The 14,344-nt window shown below is 37.4% G+C and overlaps 1 long non-coding RNA gene across 1 annotated transcript in view; it reads left to right on the forward strand.

Moving 5' to 3' along the window:
- LOC116666415 overlaps window positions 1-14,344 on the forward strand; it is a 101,025-nt gene that overhangs the window by 10,171 nt on the left and 76,510 nt on the right. The window contains exon 2 of the long non-coding RNA XR_004323253.1: window positions 13,647-13,720. This is a non-coding gene — a long non-coding RNA (uncharacterized LOC116666415). The remainder of the gene's footprint in view (window positions 1-13,646; window positions 13,721-14,344) is intronic.

The following is a 14,344-nucleotide window of genomic DNA, read 5'->3' on the forward strand; positions in this document are numbered from 1 at the left end:
GAGCATGCTTTTATAAAATCAGTGTACCTATGTAGATAGATATATTTTTATTATAAAATAATCTGGGTTTTACTGAAAGAGCATGGCTGCATGTCCAACAATAGGTGTTATTTCTGGTTGAAGATGTGTTCAATAATACATGCATGCCAGGGCAGAGAAATAAGCAAATTGAAAATATTTTTAAATAAAAACCATTTTTTTCTGTCATAACAAGATCTAGAATTCAAGATAACATAAAAATTAAGAGGAATGACTGTTGATCTCCAAATAAAAATAAATGCTATAAAAGAAAGTGAGCATGGAAACCAAACATTAGAAAAAAATCTGATCATACAGAGTATTTCTCTATATCAGTTTTGCATGAAAGATTTGGTCCTCTCAAAACAAACCATTCATAGTGAGTTTATGAACAAATTAAAAGCATGATTGTACTAGCATATACTTAATCACAAAGACTGTATAGCAATTTCTTTTTGTTAATTGAAGTATAATTGATATACAACATTATATTTGTTTCAGCTGTACAGCAATGATTTGACATATGTATACTTTGTGAAATGATCACCACAATAAATCTAGTTACCATCTGTCACCATACAAAGTTACAGAATGCTTTTTTTTTCTTGTGACAAAAACTTTCAAGATTTGCTTTCTGAGCAACTTTTAAGTCTGCAATACAATATTATTGATATAGTCATCCTGCTGCACATTACATCCTCATGACTTATTTATTATATAACTGGAAGTTTGCAACTCTTAATTCCTTTCACCCATTTCACCCCCTCAACACCCCTCCGCTCTGGCAACCACCAATCTGTTCTCTGTATCCGTGAGTTTTTGTTTTGTTGTTTTTGTTTGTCTGTTTGGTTTTTTAGATTTCACATATGAGTGAAATCATATGATACTTGTCTTTCTCTGTTTGTCTTATTTCACTTAGCATTTCAAGTTCCATCCTTGTTGCAAATGACAAAATTTAATTCTTTCTATGTCTGAATAGTATTCCATTGTATATATACACCACATCTTTATCCATCTGTCCACTGATGAACACTTAGGTTGTTTCCATATCTTGGCTAGTGTAAATAATGCTGCAAAGAACATAGGTGTACATATTTTTTTAAATTAGTTTTTTTTTCCAATAAATTTCCAGAAGTAGGATTGAGGAACCTTCATACTGTTTTCCAATTTACATTCCTGATTAACATTCCTCTGACAGGTTCAAGCAATTTCTTAATTACTAAACAATATCTGTATAATCTTGGTAATATGTCCTAAGCTCTCCTTCTTGAAGTCCTACATTCGAAAAGAGAGCATTTGATTTCTATTCAATATGCAACATATGAAAATGCTCCAACAGCTGTAAAATGTCAAACATAGGCCAGGGATTCTTATGTGTCATGGGTGGGATCCATGTGATGCACTGTGTTCTACATCCTGTGCCTAGGCAGGTACCACAATTCAATGTGCCTCTGTTTCCCACTGAGCCTAGATGTTTCCTCTGAATCCTTTTCAACAGAAGAATCAAGGAAGCTATCATGAACAGACTGGAATGAAAATACTCTGTCTTCCCTGATTCCTTGCATATGGCCTTTAGATTCTTCTCTTCACATTCCACTTCCACTCATTTATTCAGTGATCTTCAAGAGGAATTAAGGGGAACGGGCATCCACTGACACTTTCCAACAACAGAGTTCGCTGTTTGAGAATACAAGGCGGCCTGCCATGTTGGTGTGTCAGGGATTGGGAACCCTGTTCTGAACAGTGACTTAGCTACTGCATCTGGGAGACAAACTGATTTCTGAATATGAATCCACTCTTCTGGTCAGAGGCTAAAATATTTGCCCAAAGTTCAAAAATAACTTTCCTAGGTATGTGAACTATGGATGCCAACTGTGGAAACACCTGTTTGTCTTGGCACAAGTAGATTGTGTAGTCCAGTATCACACAAAATCATCCAGTTTACAAACAGGATCAACAGCAATGTGTATGCAGACTCAGAGCACCTCCAACAGGAAGAAAAGAAATGTTGGAAAAGTGACTCAGAGATGAGTATATCTAGGTAGCTTCTCCTGACAGAAAGCCAGTTGCATGTGAGGAAGCGGTGGGAAGAAAGCTAAGATTAAAGAGAGACAAAGCAAAAAACCCAAGTTTTGCTTCAAATCAGTGCAAAGTCTTTATTTAAGAATCATCGTAAACCTGCATTCCTGTATCTTGATACTCCTTTTTCTCATTTTGCTATGGATGTATCTCCTTCTTCAAGAAATACAAGCTCAGAAAATAGCTTATAGTTTGTCATGGAAATGACAAATTGATAAGAGCCCCAGAGCACTTTCATGTTGTGAGGTAAAAGGCAATTATGCATTATTCCAAAATAACTACAGCTGCTAAGAATTGAGGAAGTAATACCTAAATGACTGTGGAAAATAAACGGGGAGAATTGTGAACTTTTTAATGTGGCGTTTTCAGCGAGCTCAAGTTATAAATATCAGCAAACGTTCTACCCTGCTTGGCTGCATTCCTCTAGTGCAATTTGTTTAGTGCTTTGAGATATGAGACAGCCATATATTTTACTCTCACTGCTAGTAGCCAATTTGCAAGAAAGCAAGTAATATAAAAATGGCTATTTACTCTGTTACAAGTGGTACAGTCCATTATCACTCTCCACCGATGTCGTTACAAGGATAGCAAATCAATAATCAGTTTTCATTCCCTGACTCAGTAAACCATCTGCTTCCACGATTGGAAACCTCGTTCAGTTTGGACGCAACCTTTACTGCTGTGCTGGAAGCTGATTCATTTGATAAGACCACAAACATCACCACAGGAAAATTTTTTTTTAATTACCTTTCTCTAAAACCTAAATGGTAAAGTGCTAGGGAGTTCCTTTGCCATAGGGGAAACCAACATTACAAGGCATTGTAAGTGTATCAGCAAAGAGGAGGACCTTGTCTAAACTGTCAAATGACGGAGTCCATCTCACACTTTTCTTCTTTTCAGCTGTTTCTGAAATAAGATTGTCGAAGTAGACATGGGCTCGCTGTGGGAAGCCTCCGGTTAGATATTTTATCACAGCCTCCAGGACTAATTCTGGAGCAGCGACTTAGGTTGAAGCTGAGGGTCATCATCAGTTAGATCCATTACACCTGTCACCTGCCTTCACCGATCACGCCCCCTTTAATTGTTTTTTTTTTTTTTTTACAAAACCCTGCATGTCCTCTAAGCGTCATGGAACCTAAACAATAAGGTGTTTGCCCATTTTTTTTTTCCAAAGAAGTTAGAGTCAACTGTATCCAGTTCGAGTTCAAGCTGGTTAAGACCGGTTAAGACCACCAAGCCTCCAAATGAGCAGGCAGGGGTCCAGTTGGTGGTAAGTTGATGTCAGAGGGCCAAAACCCCGCCCTCAGAGCAGGTGAACGCTATTTTCCGAGCATGTGTCCCGTGAAGAAACTGTAGCGTGGTTGCATCTGTGCAGAACAAGGATTACCTCACCTTGTTCTTACCGCCAATCACCTTTCCCGACGTCCCCCACGCCTCAGCTTCAGCCCATACATATCTCAAGCCCCGCCTCCCAGGAAGCGGATCTGAGATTTGTTCTCCTGGCTCGGCTGCCTTGCGAATACACCTTTTCTCTGCTGCAAACCTCAGCGTCTCAGCGTTTGGCTTGCTGAACACTGGGCAAGCGTACCTGGTTTGGAAACAAGATTATGCACGCAGTCCCGAAAACTGAGCTGGAAATTGTTGGATACATTGCAGGTAAAAATTTTAATGGCCCCAAGCCCAAGTGTCTAAAATAATTTATTTGTTTTGTGTAACTCAGCTTTGGTGATTCTAAGCTTCCATTCTGCTAGATACAGGAAACGTCAACTCGTAACTTCCAAGGAGGTTTACTAAAATTCTGTGTTTTCTTAGTTCATGTTTTAAATTCTGTCACTCTCACTGCCCACCCCTCCCTCCACACCCAATCTTCCCCTTCCTCTTGCTGGGACTCACTACTAAGTTCTGAAGACGCTAACACCGACATTGGAGGAAGGCATCTGTTTGAAACTTGCTATTCTGTTCTGTGTTAGACTCTTTTGTAGACCACCTGCCCCATCTTGTCTCAAGCGTGTCTCCTCAGGCAGGCAATACACAAACATGGGGATACAGGGGCACAGAGATGGGCTGGCCTTTGTGGTTTTCTGTCAAGTTCCCCACTCCTTTTCAGGCTCTCGTGGTCTGCAGGCCCCCTCTTCCAACTATCTTCTGCGTCCCTCTCCATAGATGGCGAGAAGACTCCATTGCTACTTTGTGTCTTTGGGCCTCTGGCGTAGGTGAAGTGTGAGCCCTGACTGTTGCGTTTGTTTTCATAATGCAAGCGCCTGACCTAAGCTTTGATTGCAGAGGCATTCCCTTAAAAGATGGCCGTCTCCAGTAAACCTATTTCAAGCCACCCAACTAGATAAGGAGCCAGGGCACTTCCCCCACTGAGGATCCTTTTAGAGATCTTGGTTGATTTCAATAACTGACCATTTAGGCTAATTTTTTTTTCTCTTCCTGCATTTTAAATTCCCACTCTTACATTGTGTTTTAACCAGTAAAGAGTGAGCCTACAAAACCCTAATCCCCCACCCTCAACCCTAGTAAAAGAACCCAGTCCTGTGCACACACTCTTTCTACCCACAACCTTGCTGTGTGGCCCCAGGTGTGCAGTGTGATTTCCAGGTCTTATAAGTAATCAACTCCCCCCCCCCCACAGTTCCCTGATGGCTATTGCTTTATTGCTGAGGGGCATATTGAAATTGTAAGAATCACAGGGGCCGGTCACGCAGCAACGTTGATTACTGATAGTCTGAGACTGGCAGAAAACAGAACTGCAGGTGGATCCAGAGCAAAGCAGACACACTGCCCCTTCGATCCATAGCAGCCGTCTCTGTTCTATTGTTTTCCCATTAGTGTAACACAAAGGGCATTGGTACAGCTTCTGACTCGAGTTCCAGACAGGACCAGGGAGGCACGGGTCCTCTTTACACTGCCTCCTTGCATTGATCATAAGCTGTATTTGGAAGATAAAGACAGACCAGCAACTAGCCAGCACTCATCTCTCACCCAACTGCTTCTCTGCTCCCAGATCATGGAATCTCTCTGGTTAAGTGGTACGGAGCAGAAAAGATGGCAAAAACTAAGTCTTTATGCTCATGTATCTTTTCTAATACTTCCTGATTTATAACTGCTCAAGGATTTTGATTGTGGAAGTCAATAATTTCGAATGCTTATTCTGTTTCCCTCACTAACAATTCTTATGCATTAAGTGCCCTTCTTTTTAGATGCATGAAAGAGTTTCACCTGGAATTTAGGGAGTGTGAGAAAGAATAAGCTATTTAATACTTAGACCCCTGCTTCAGACAGAGTTAAGTTTTAATCTGTCACTTCTCTGTGACATCTCAGAACAAAGGATAGTCTTATCTTACTGTGGGTATTAAACTCAACTAGAACCAAGCAATTGTCCTTTCAACTGTGTCCTTTAGCAGATTATTTCCAGGGAAAGTCTGCATCTTTTCCTTCATTTTCTGGAGGGATCAGAAGCAATCTTTATTTAAAATAAAACATATACTGAAAATATCTTAACATATAAATGTGTAGTTTAAAGAATGATTATAAAATTAACATCTATAAAACCACTATCAGAAGTCCTTATGTTCCCTTATGTCTCCTTCCTGATTACAAACACCTTCCTCACTTACAGAACCATCACCTTGATTTTTAATCGTATTTAATTAAATATATATGTGTATACACACAGTAATTCTAGTTTTGAACTTTATGTAGATGGAATCAAGTTATGTTCTTAAGATGGACTATGTTGCGTCTGGCTATGTTCATTCATGTTGTGTATAGAGTTTTACTTTGTACGAACACACCACATTTTTAAATTCATATCGTGTTAGAGCCGTGGTACATGCCTGGCTTGGGAGTACTTTGAGCAGTGCTGCTATGAACATTCTTACGGGTACAGGTGTCCTGGTTCACACAAGCACAAGTTTCTCTAGGGTAAATGTCTGAAATTCCTTGGTCATGGAATATACAGATGGTTAACAATAGAAGGTAATGCCAAATTTTTACAAAGTTGTAAATATTTAGCCTTCCAACAGTAGTGGGTGATTATTTCCATATCCCTGCACATCTCTTGCTATTTGTCTAAATGTTTGTCAGTTTTGTAGGGGTATAGTAATCATTCCTTGTGACTTTAATTTGCAATTTACTGCCTGCAGATGAATCTGAGCTGCCCTTTGCATGCTGCTGACCTTGGCTTTAACCTTTGGTAAAATCCCATTCGAGTTTATTGCTAATTTTGGGTTTGTCTATTTCTTAGTGGATTGTAAAAATGGCTTCACACATTTTGAATTCAGACCCTTTTGATTCCACATGTTGCAAATATTTCCTCTCTTGTCTTTTCAAATTGTTCCAGTGTTCTATGATGAGGAAAACTTTTACTTTTAATATGACTGAGTGTGTCTTCTACTTGAAATTTTCTGCTCTATGCTTAGTGCGTTTTGTAGCTTGTCTCCCACGATTATGAAGATAGTCTCGCACGCTCACATTTGAATCTTTGATCTGGAATTTGTTTTTGTGTAAGATGCAGTGAATTGGCATATTTTTTCCATATGAATATCCAATCCCTTCAGCACTACTTACTGAAAACCTCATCTCTTTCCCACTGCTCTGCAGTGTCACCTTGGTGAAAATTTGAATCCATATACATGTGGATCTATTTCTGGACTTACTATTTTTGTCTGTTGGTTTATTTGTCAATATCACACTATTAATTGCTTTTACTTGATAATAAATTATTATATCTGACAAAACAACTCTTTTACCTTGTTATTTTCTTCAGGTATATCTTGAGTATTGTCGCTATTAAATATTCATAAAAATTGTAGAATCACTTTGTGAATATACTAAAATCTTTGGAATTTTGATTGGGATAATATTGACTCCTTATACCAATTTAGGCAAAAATGGTAACTTTAAAATATTGACTCTTCATGTTCCTGAACAGAATATTTCCCTCACTTTGTGTTTATTTTTCAGTAAAATTTATTCTCCTTTAGAGGAATTTTGCAATTTTGTTAGCCTTAGATATTTTATAGGTTTTGATGGTGCCTTCAGTTGTACTGAATATTTTTTAAATCTATTTGTGACTGGAATGTGGTATTAAAATTTCTTTCTATCTTGATTTCATGAACAACTTTGCATACATAACTCATACTAATTTAAACTATGCTAGTAATTTATAATTTGTCACAATGTCTTTAATAATTTGCCTCTTCTAACAGTTCATTTATAGATTCTTAGATTTTCCAGTAATACATTTGTATGAATTAAAATTATAGTCATTTGATATATGTTCTTTTCTAATTCCTACATTTTTAGTATCATTTTCTTCCTTAGTTTAAAGCTAAGACTTCAAATAAAAGCTAAGCAGAAGTGGTAATGGTTGACATCATTGCTGTGATCTTGGTCCCAAAGGAAAAATTTTTAATGTTTTGCTATACAATATTGTTTGCTGTACTTTGTTTGTACATATGCTTTGTCAGAGCAATGAAATTCCCTTTTATTCTTAGCTGAATACTTTCTTTTAATATAAATGGATCTTTAATACTATCCAGCAATTTTTCTACCTCTGATGAGATATTGAGATGATTTTTCTCCTTTAACCTGCAAATAAGATAAATTATACCAATTTATGTCCTCTAGTTAAGTCAGTTTTCATTCTTGAGATATTAATCCTGGATATGATATATTTTCACACTTTTAAATTTAATTTTCTAATATTATGTTTAGGATTTGTTATGAGTGACTGTAAAGGAAAAACTCAATTTTTACTCCTGTGAGTCTTTCCCCTCTGAGCTGCCTTTATTATTTACACAGAACACTTTACTTCTGACACTTCTGGTTACCAAATGTGGGGAAGTTTCCCCACAGCAAGTGATTCTCCATGACACCCAGTTGTAGCTGGGTGTCCTACAATTTAATTCAATTCTGACACTATCTTTTTGGAGAGAGCGTTGGATCACACATGTTAAGGGCTCAGTCCCACAAGACTGCTCCCACCGAATTCAGATGCCAATCACAAGTAGGTTCCCAGGTTACCTACAACATCTGTCGAATTTGGCTGCAAACTGAGTGTCCCCATGACCCCCACCTCAGTTCAATTAGTGGCTCACAGAGCTCAGGGAAACACTTAACTTATATTCACCACTTTATTAAAGGATATCATAAAGGATACAGATGAAGAGCTACATAGGGTGAGGTCTGGAGGGTCCTGAGTGCAGGAACTTCTGTCCCCGTGGAGTTGGGGTATGTCACTCTCCCAGTATAGATATGTTCACTAGCCCTGAAAAACAATTCAAACCCTGTACTATTGGGTTTGTAATGGATGCTTCCTCAAATACACATGATCATTGACAACATTTCCAGCCCCCCCCCCCCCGGAGAATGGGGGAAGTGGGGCTAAAAATTCTAAGCTTCTAATCAAGGCTTGGACTTTCTGGTGACCTGGAGCTATCCTGGAGCCCATCCAGGGTCACTTCATTAGGGGAAAAAAATGCTTCTAGTGCTCTTACCACTTAGGAATTTACAAGGGTTTTAAGAGTCCTATGTCAGTGCAGGTTTGCAAACTTGGGAGTTTCCCAGATGAAAGCTGAAGCTGGCTCCTTACAAGGAAGGCAAGGAGAGACCAAAGGAGGCATAACCCTTCAGATTGGTAGGGGGCAGGTTTAATAAGCAAGAGAATTTATATGGGGAGGTTGCCTCAGACAGTCACAAGACAAATAGCTCTGTGCGCCCACCTGCCAGAATCTTTTTTTTTTTTGTATGTATGTTTTTTTATTGTAGTATAGTCAGTTTACAGTGTGTCAATTTCTTGTGTATAGCATAATGCTTCAGTCAGACATGAACATACAGAATCTTTAAACTTTATATAGAGGCCTTAACTGGATTCAGTCACATACACAGTCCAGATGGTCTAGACAACACCTTGTTCTCTCAATGCTGCCTGCTTGAAACAGCTTACTCAGACCTTGGGAATGATGGGCATGGAGTGGGTGGGGAGCCTCTGCCCAGGTCTAGCTTGAAGATCAGTTCCCAGTCACGTCCCACTGTTGATCTCCAACAGTCGGGGACAGAGATGCGATCAAAGACCAAATACTAGAACAAGAGATGGTCCCACTACTCCTGTCTGTTACTTAGTAAATCACAAGGGCTTCAGGAGCTCTGTGCTAGGATTGGAGGTGGAGACCAATACGTTTTCTCTTATCTCACAGTGATCTTGTATTTTTAGGTTTTTTTTTATGGTAATGTTGTTGGTTTTAGTATCAAAGATACACTAGTCTCATACATTTTCTATATTTCTTAAAGAGTTTATGTAAGATTAAATTTATTTCTTCCTTGAATACTTGGGAGAATTCCCAGATGAAACGAAAAAGACCTAGAGTTAATTTTTGAGAAATACTTGAGCATGAATTTACATGTTTAAAGTCATATAAAATATACAGGTTATCTACATTGTCAGTTTTGATGAGCCATATTTATTAGTTTGTAAGTGTTCATAATATATTTTTTTTCTTTTTGGACTGCAGCCTTTCTTGTGATGTAACTTTTTCTCCTCTGATAATTATATATACCTCTCCTATTCTCCCTCCCACCTTGGTAAATCTCATCAGAGATTTGGCAGTTTCACTAGTCTGCAAAGAACTATTGGCTTTGTTAATCCTTAATCCAAATAATATTCAATTTACTTAAACCTATTAAATATTCAATTTATTTAAATTTTTTTTAAATTAAAAATCTGGTTAATTTTAGTTACACTGAATATCAGTCTTAAGAACTAAAAATTATTCTCTCAATTCTCCTTATGTTTCAGATCATCTTGTAAACAATGTTTTATGTTAACCCAAGCTCATATTCCTCTTTGGTAACTTGGTGTCATTCCTTAAGTAACTTAACTTTCCTACTGAAACCTACTGCCTGATGAGGTCTTTAGAGAATCAAGAAGATGGTATTTCCCTTGAGCACCTAACCACTACTTTGCCATAACAAATGACCCTACTTTAAAGTAGATAAATGTAAAAGCATTACCGAGGAAAAAGGACAAAGCTGGAGGCATAATCCTCCCAGACCTCAGACAATACTACAGAGCTATAGTAATCAAAACAGCATGGTGTTGGCACAAAACCAGACATATGGGTCAATGGAACAGAATAAAGAACCCAGAAATAAAGCCACAGATCTATGTTTAATTACTCTTCAACAAAGGAGGCAAAAATATACAATGGAGAAAAGACAGTCTCTTCAGCAAGTGTTGTTGAGAAAGCTGGACAGCCTCATGTAAATCAATGAAGTTAGAACACTCTCTCACACCATACTCAGAAATAAACTCAGAATGGCTTAAAGACTTAAAAATAACATAGGCAAAACAGTATCTAACATAAATTATAGCAATGTTCTCTTAGGTCAGTCTCTGAAGGCAATAAAAAAAAAGCAAAAATAAACAAGTGGGACCTAATCCAACTTAAGCTTTTGCACAGCAAAAGAAACCATAAACAAAATGAAAATACAACCTACTGACAGGAATAAAAGATTTGCAAATGATGAGACTGACAAAGGCTTAGTTTCCAGAATATACAAACACACACACAACTCAATAACAACAAAAACAACCCAAACAAAAAATAGGCAGAAGACCTAAATAGACATTTCTCCAAAGAAGACTGACAGATGCCAATAGGCACATGAAAAGCTGCTCAACATCGCTAATAATCAGAGAAATGCAATCAAAACTATAGTGAGGTATCATCTCACACTAGTCAGAATGGCCATCATTAAAAAGTCCACAAACAATAAATGCTAGAGAGGGTGTGAGGAAAGGGGAACCCTCTTACACTGTTGGTGGGAATATAATTTGGTGTAGCCACTGTGGAAAACAGTATGAAGACTCCTTAAACTAAAAATAGAATTACCATATGATCCAGCATTCTAACTCCTGGGCATATATCCAGAGAAAACTAATTCAAAAAGATAATATGCACCCTAATATTTATAGGAGCTATTTGCAATAGCCAAGATATGGAAGCAACTTAAATGTCTATCCACAGATGATTGGATAAAGAAGTGGTGTGTATGTGTGTGTGTGTGTGTGTGTGTATATACACACAATGGAATACTACTCAGCCATAAAAAATGAAATCATGCTATTTGCACCAACATGGATGGACCTACAGATTATCATACTAGGTGAAGTAAGTCAGAGAAAGACAAATATATGATATCACTTATATGGGGAATCTGAATATGCAAATGAACTTATTTGCAAAACAAAGACTGACAGACATAGAAAACAAACTTATGGTTACCAAAGGGTAAAGGGTGGGAGGAGGGATAAATTAGGAGTTTGGGGTTAGCAGATACAAACTACTATATATGAAACGGATAAACAACAAGGTCTTACTGTATAGCACAGGGAACTATATATTCAATATCTTGTAATAACCTATAGTGAAAAAGAATATGAAAAAGAATAGATATAACTGAATTACTATGCTGTGCACCAGAAACTAACAACATTGTAAATCAACTGTACTTCAGTAAAAAATCCTTTCTATAAAGGGATTTTTGCTTTATTTTTGAGTTTTTAAAAATTTCTTTTAATGTTCACAATCTTAATTTGATATATTTTTTTAACTTCATGAGATGGATTCTTGTTAAATTTAATCTTTCTTCTTTCTAATACATACATATGCGGTTATAATTCTAACTGGTACAGCCCACAAATCTTAACATGCAGTATTTTTATTAAGTTCAAAATATTCATCATAATGGATATCAATGCATATTAGAATAAGATACTCTTATTTTGACCCATGTGCTATTAAGAAACAGTCCTTAACTTATAAACACATGGTAATGTTGCCTAAATTGATTTTTAATCTAATTACCTGGTAATACAACAATATATGAAATATAAATCCAACCTTAACAATGTATCAAAAATAAATCCAGTTTTTGAAAAATTTGAGGCAAGTTATGGACCAGCATATGATTAATTTTTGTAAATATTGTGTGTATGCTTGAAAAAAATGTGTATGCTGAGGTTAGGGGGTATAATGTTGTAATATACTTCCTTTAGGTCAATTTGTTTATATCCTGTGCCTTTTATATTAGTTTCATTTACTTTGAAGGCTCTTCCCTTAGACGCTTTCATGGCTAACGGCTTCTCTCTTTTCAGGACTATGCTTATGGATTCTCTTCTTAGACCTTCCCTGATGACCCTACCCCAAAACAGGCTTCACTTCTCATCTCCCTTACCCTGTGTTATTTTCCTTAAAGCACTTCTCTCCACTGGACATTACACTATATATCTGTTTGTCATTATCTCTCTAACTGTAATATAAACACCTTGAGGCAAGAACTCTTCCTGGCTTGTTTACTGTGCTGTCTCTGGCCTTTGCAAAGTATCACACACTAAGTGCTCAGTAAATGTTTTGAATGATTGAGTGAATGAATTTAAAATAGTACTCAACAGAGAACTTGGCAGACATATCTAAAAGCTTTATTTGCCCTGCTGTGTTCCTCCAATAGATTTGGCAGTGCCCAGATAGTCAACAGGTAGGCTGAGAACACAGGTAAGCACGGAGCAAGAAACGGAGAATGAAAAAAACCCTACCATAGAACCAGGCCAAAGTGGTGTTCAGTAAATATTTGCTGCATGAATTAAATTTGAGAATAAAGAAGGGTGAAAAGAGAAGGGAAAGTGAGAAGGAGAGATCAAGTTGTAAACTGAACAAAGGATGACACTAATAGGCAATATGTGCCTCTAGATGTTTCTCTTTTGTGGAAGCACCTGCCGCCTTCTGCCCATTTACCTGCTGCCTCCCAAGAGAGGGAATTACTGATATGACTTAGTTAAGGAAAGAAGCTGAGTGCATGTAAAGCTCAGCCCCTTCCTTCCTCCTTGTGTTTTGGCACTAATTTCCCTGTAGGCAGTGCACATTCTACCCTGCTCCTCCACACACTAAATTTCACAGGGGCAAGCTCTGTATGTGTGGGAGCTCTGTTATTGTCCAGTGGTAGGTGGGTAAATGTTTTTAATTCTTAGAATCAATTTTATGAAGCCCACTATTATTATGTACCTGTGTCACAATTTTCCAAACATAATAATTCAGGGTTTTTTTGTTTGTTTGTTTTTAATCTCTATCTGCTTTGTTTCTTTGCTATTGCTAAATTGCTTCTAAACTTGGGCAGAGAACAGGGATATCCATTTATAATAGTATATTTTCACTATGTTTTATCAATATTAAGTCACCTCTTTCAAGCAAGACTTCCACAGTGATAGAAGCTGGATTTTCATAAAAACAAAACCAGACTGAAAAAGCTGAGGGAAGAAAGAAAGTAGGTTTCTGTTTCAGAAATTCAGCCAGTTGGCTATGTAAGCTTTTCCTTATTCCACTATTCAATCATACTGAATGTCCATGAGCTGTCTACACTGGCAAAATATAATGTAGAGATGCAGCAATTGTTCAGCAAACTTAGACTAATAGGGAAAAAGATGCCACACTAAGGATATGGCTGGGATTTACTGGAACAAATTACTGTTCATGTTTGCATTCTAGGTTATCCTTAGAAATAGCCTGTATTCATAAGTGTGGGACCCTTATACTGAAGCTTCTGACCAGCCGGATTGGAGGTGAGTAGTGAACTCAGAGCCATTAAAAATATGCTGATCTACAACATTTTGGATGAATACAACTAGAAATGAAATATCCTGAAAGTAAAATTAGAAAGAACAGCATCAGGGTATGGTCCAGGTTAATGCAAAGCTAATAAGGAAGTTCGATAGGAAAGACACTTCGTGTATATATGTATGTATATATATTGATGTATATATTTTGAATCAGGACTTTTAATGACAGCAACACCACCAGTAGCAATCAAAAATGAAAATGTAGCTAAATAATACATTTAGGCGGAGGGGAATAAACAGGTCCTTTTACTGAGTCTCATCTCAGACGTCCTGGGGTAGCTTAAGTACTGTAGGAACTCTTCAAGAAGGTAGATAACTCTGTCGAAATCTTCGGAATGTTGTCGACCCTCCAATAGCACATGCTTCTAACTCTTGCTCATGCATATGTATCTTTTCATTTGAAAGTGCCCGTCTGAAATGTTGCATGAGTTGCCATTTTGTTTCAATATGACAAAATAAATCAATCCCACAATGAATAGTGATGCCCTTCGGGAGTCTACCTTAGAATTTATTGGGGAGGGGTATAGAAAGAAGTTAATGACACAATATGTCAAACTGTGGCATTGA

The sequence above is a fragment of the Camelus ferus genome, chromosome 10, assembly GCF_009834535.1.
Source record: "Camelus ferus isolate YT-003-E chromosome 10, BCGSAC_Cfer_1.0, whole genome shotgun sequence".
Classification (NCBI taxonomy): Eukaryota; Metazoa; Chordata; class Mammalia; order Artiodactyla; family Camelidae; genus Camelus; species Camelus ferus.